The sequence below is a fragment of the Abramis brama genome, assembly GCF_963993115.1.
Source record: "Abramis brama genome assembly, chromosome: 6".
Classification (NCBI taxonomy): Eukaryota; Metazoa; Chordata; class Actinopteri; order Cypriniformes; family Leuciscidae; genus Abramis; species Abramis brama.
The window spans coordinates 45,658,032-45,664,031 of NC_139968.1; positions in this window are offsets into that span (position 1 = coordinate 45,658,032).

A 6,000-nucleotide genomic window follows, 5' to 3' on the forward strand; every position below is an offset into this window, starting at 1 on the left:
AGTGTGCAGCAGAAGAGTAGACAAGTTTTAGGACAAACTATCATGTCATTAAATTGCGTTACGTGCATCAGTCACCGTGAACTGGCCTATCGTCACAGTTAACATCCTCCATATTTCATTTAATTTCCAATCATATTGGAGAGAAAAGATGTAGCATGTTGTTCAGCCAGTTTTGGGTGTTTCATGTGAAGAACTCTCCTCATATGTTTTGTATAATGATGCATTTTAAAGTTAATGGACAAACAGATCTTTATAAAAGTTCACACTGTTGTTGGAGATGAAATATACATGAATAACATTAAATATATATTTTTAATTAGATTAATTGTTCAATATTATCAAAACCTCTTTACTTAACCTCTCTACTTAATCTACCAGAAATAGTAGACTATCCAGGGACTTCTGGCATACTCTATGCTTTGGGACACACTTATTTTAATCTCACATACTGTTTAGGATGGATAGTGTTTGAATTTGATCACTCATTCACCATTAAAAGTTTCTCCGCACAAAACAAGCTACTCACACAGAGCAGAAAATGTCCAAAAATGTATGTACCTCTTCATGAAAATAACACTTACAACATTTATTTCCATCATAAGGTGCATACATTTTTGGTCAAGATCTTGTATTGACAATGCAAGAGTCCAGCACTCTGTAAAGTCTCCTCCAGCACATGCCAATGACTTTCAATGAGTTTAAGCTCTAGTGTAGACATGAATCTATAGTTAGTAATATTATAATACTACCATACTTCAGAATAACATTACACATAAAAAAGTCAATTCAAGTTATCAAGTTATTTTCAAAAGATATTTTTATTCAGTCAATATATTTAAACTATTAAAAAAAGTTCTAAGTAGTTTGGTACTGTGTTTGTTACCCAGAGTACAGTTCATCTGCAATTTACAGCCATGAAAGCCTTTTTAAGTGTGCAAGAATATAAAATAGACAAACACATGCAAGAGAAGGGAAGTTGAGGGCTGGTTTGGGAACTAGTGTCTGAAGACAAGGCTTTACTTCACCCATAACTGTAGGACATGTGGTTGGTGGCAAACTGACCCTCAGTGTATCTTCCATTTAAACACCATCATGGACCGAGTGAAGCTGTTGACATGCGGGTTTATGACCGTCACTCTGAACCACCGTCCTGATCTTCTGCTCAATCCCTGTCTGGCAGTAGGTTTCTTCTCATCAGTGGTGAAACTGTAACAACTGTAAGTCATGTCGCACGCAACACACACACACACACACACACACAGAGACATGCATGACAAAACCTGTTATCCACTGCACCAATAAAGATGTACAGAAACATAAGGGAGAAATGGTGAACATAATTCTGTAGCAAAACAAAATGCGACTAATTTTAGAAGTTTAAAAAGCTGTATTATTATGCCTAATACTTACAAAAAACTAATAAACCGCCTTGTGACACCTGTAAGAAATCAAAATAAATTTGATTTCATACACTCCAGCAATACATCTAGGTTTAAAAATTATTATGCTAGACCTTGCTGAATATTTTGCCATGGCATGCATTTGACTTGTCGTTGATGCATAATAGATGATTAGCAACTGTGATTCTGAACTAAAAGTAGGCTAATTTATACCCTGTTTATATTTGTTATTACACGACTCTGTGGAATACTTGATTCTGATTGGTCAATCGCTCCATCCAGCTTTATATTATTCCCAGATAACAACCTCTGAAAACAGAAACACAGGCTCATCTGGGTCGCTAGGAAAAAATAATTCTTTGTGGAAGTTTTGCGTTTGGTGAGCTAATAAAATATTAAAACTCAGTCGAACCAATATTTTGTGTACAGTTTTTTTTTTTTTTTTGTTATTTAATTGAATTATGCCATCCAGGTGAGACGGTGAGAGGTATACCATGGCTGCCGTCTCACCATGGTATACCTTGTGTGGGGGCCGGGCGGCAATGTGGCTATGCATGGGTGCCCAGGCAGTTTGTTTATTCAGTCAGCCAATCAATCAATCAGTTTTTTTTTTTTTTTTTCTCTGTAACCCTCCTAGGTGATCCTGCTTTCATATTCCCGGCCAAACAACAAACCTGCATTTCTCCTTATATACACCCACACACACACAAACTAACACACAACCATCTCCACACACTCATTAACTGTATACCGTATCTCTACCGCTGAAATTGCTCTCTCCGCGGAGCTTTGCATTTAAACACCTAATAAAATATTTAGACTCAGATAAATATTTCGTGTCTAATTATTTACTTATGTGGCAAGTATATGCGTAATAAGCGGGATAATGTACATCCAGCCGGTTGTTATCTCAGAATAAACCCCTTCAGGTGTGTGTGTGTGTGTGTGTGTGTGTGTGTGATCTCAGAATAAACCCCTTCAGGCTGATGAAGACCCTCTGATCTGTGTTTATTCTGAGATAACAACTGGCTGGATGTACATTATCCCTTACTTGACAATCATTTTTGTTATTTTTGTTATTACAATTACCATACTGTGTCTTCCACCCAAATAGTTGCAGTGATAACCAGGTACCAATAGCCAGTCTCTCTGACCCCAAACTAGAGCCCTGCACGGGCCTCAAATCTAGGCCCGAGCCCGGCCCTGGCCCGAGACGCTCAGGCCCTAGCCCGACCCGTGTCCAACAGCTCATCAGAATTATCAGCCCGATTCCGACCCGAGCCCGTTTTTTTTTTTTCATTACACAGCGGCAGCCTGCCCTATTTGCAGCCATTAAAATAGGTCAGTTTTGTTAGTTATGTTTCTTTTCATTTCTTTATTAAGTTAATTTAGACAAATGTTTGGAAAAAATTTTTTTTTTTTTAAATGCCGACAGCGAGTAAAACATGTTTGATCAATTTAGCCTCTCAAATCAACGCTAATGCTTTACTTGGCTACAATAAAATCCATAGATATAAAACACTTTAAAGGGTTAGTTCACCCAAAAATGAAAATTCTGTCAGTAATTACTCACCCTCATGTTGTTCCAACCCCGTGAGACCTTCGTTCATCTTCGGAACACAAATTAAGATATTCTTGATGAAATCTGATCCCTGTCTCACTTCTCCATAGGCTGCTAGGTGACCGAAACTTGCTGGCCCAGAAAAGTTATTAAAGAGATCGTTAATATAGTCCAAGTGACTACAGTGGCTCAATCTTAAGTATATCAAGCGACGAAAATACTTTTTGTGCGCAAAAACAAACAAAAATAACGACTTTATTCCACTATTCATTTCCTTCTCTCTGGGCCTCGTAGTGTTTTTGCGCTGCGCGTCTGTGTTGCACGTCACCACGTAGGCTCACTATTGGCCGACGCTGGTCATGTGTGTGATGCGTGATGACGTATAACCAGAGCCGCCTTAACCTAGTGTTAGGCCCCGGGGCTGAGAGGTTTTGTAGGCCCCCCATCCCCTCGATTTATAGAGTCTCATTTTAAAAAAGTGTAATATCTAGGTAATTTACATCACAGAATGCATTAGTTTCAACAACCACACACAGCAACTAAATTTCAACTTTATGCAAATGAGAAGCGATTTTCGCGAGCGACAACCAATAGGAAAGAAGCCTTTCAGTGTAGCTCAGCTCCCGTCACCGTCTCAAATGCAGGAAGACAGAAGAGTTTGAGGGCGATTTCACTGTTTTATATGATTTGACTGTAACTAACCACAAACATGGATATAATAAAATGATGCATGGAAAAGAAACTGTCGACAGTCTCAGTGAGTTTATGCTGGATTTAGTGCGTAAATCATTTTGTTTACAAATTAGACGCTTTGCAGTTGTTATATACGTTAAAGATTTTATTTTGGATGTGTTCATTGTGATTATATTGGCTGGGTTTATAAACATTTATAAAATTGAAAGGATCATTGCTTAGTGCATTTGGAAACAAAGCTTGTCTATTTCTAAATGTAATCGCATGCATCGCTGCTGATTATACTGTCCGTGTGTTGAAAAAAACTTAGATTAAACACACTTGCAACAGACACACCCCAAAGCGGAGACGTTACAGCGTTGCCAGCGGCACTGAGCGGACTTTTGCCGCTGTAGTGGACACGCACCGTCCGCCTCATTCGCGCCGCGGGACCTCTAGACGCGCGTAAATGCGTTTGCATTGACTTAACATTGAAATCACTCGCGCCAGACGCTCTATTCGCGTTTGGTGTGAACGCACCATAACAATAACATTATAGCGACAGCACTACCAACGTCCACAAGCGACTAGCGATATACAGCGACAAAATCTGACAAGTTAAAACAATATGACCTTTTCAGCTCATCATGAACCTGAACATGGGAGGCCCCTGAACTTGGGAGGCCCCTGGGCTTCAGCCCAGGTAAGCCCGTGCATTAATGCGGCCTTGCGTATAACACAGACACGTAGCGATTATACGAGATCTGTGGTGACGTCACAATCGTAATGCATTGTGGGACAAAAAGATGCCTGAAGTGTACATATGAAGTAGACTCGCTCCCTCGGTCAAAATCTTAATAAATCATTGTTATGTTTATTTAAGATTTTACTCAGTTAAATAGTCACCCAGGATAGGCAAAGTAGGCTATAGGTCTAAATACATCAGAGAGGAGCCAAAGCTGGTGTAGTGCCTAGTTCTGTGACCCCCCAGGCGCTGTAGTGAGGATAGGGTTAGGATTGGGAGTGGGATTAGGATTAGTTTTGACTGCCTGCCAAATTATTACCCCCCTTGTTGAATTCGCTATGATTGCCTAATTCTAACCCAAACTACTAATTCTTGCCGTTAATAATTTGGTGGGGGCCAGAATTCGTCACAACATCAGGGGCTCAAACTCGGGTCGCTCGCTCACTCAAAACATATCGTGTTACACATGAGAATTCTTTTTAAAATATTGAATATAAATTATCATTTTTTTAGAGTAAAAATATAAAAAAATAAAAAATATGATTTCTCATATTTTCCATATCCCACATTCCGTACGGCTCATCTGCATGCACAGGTGTGTGTGGTAGTGCACACAATATTCATCCACTTGACAACATAGACCCTTGACATGAACTAACCCTGTGTCAAACTCAGTTCCTGGAGAGACACTGACAAAAACTCGTATTAAACACACTTGGACCAGCTAACTTCATCTGTACATCCTCGTTTCCTCTCCTTGCGTTCTAGCTCCATCCCCTTATGAAGAGAGACAATGGTACACCTGTGTATGGCCCTGTCTCAAATAGCACACTTCACTGCACTTTCGGCATTATTGAAGTCTCATGGACGTAACGGATGGCACACGGCAGCCACTGTAAGTCCACAAGCCTGTGAGTGATGAAGCGTGTTATTCAGGACCGGACCAAAGCAGTGTTACGTCAGGAAAGTGTGGACGTGTAAGACTGCGAGTGTTTATGGTGTTATTTGGGACAGGGCCTGTTTCCTCGCGCATGATTCCTCAGGAAAGCTTCCCTGGTCCTCCTCTTTTTTCCCCTCTTTTTTATTATATAATTGCAAGAACCAAAAAAGTATCAGTATAATCGACAATTCAGTTACAGGAAAATATCATTGACATGACACCGTGAGACAGTGTTAAGGGCTTTGGAGATGCCGGATGTAAAGAAGATGACCAAAAAACATCTTTGGATAACAAATAAAGACTGATTGTGATGAGAATGTGCGTATAAAGACACAAAAACACACTTGTGTGATTATTCCCAGAAGAGAAGAGAAACAGATTCATCTTCAGCACCACAGAAGGAACTCATCAGAGAACATTTATTTTACACAGAGCTTCATAGGATACAAAATATGAAGTAATTTGTAAGATACATTATTTACCTTATTGGTTATTAAATATTTAGACAGATTCACACTTTCTTCCATGCAATGTCGACAAACTGGCCATTCCAGAAGAACACAGTGTGTGAAATATCTGTCTAAATCTCCTGGATAAAAAATAAATATTCCCAATCATGGTATCAAACGGATGAGCTCATGATGAAGAAGACTGGGATCTGAGTTATTGCTCCATAAGGAAT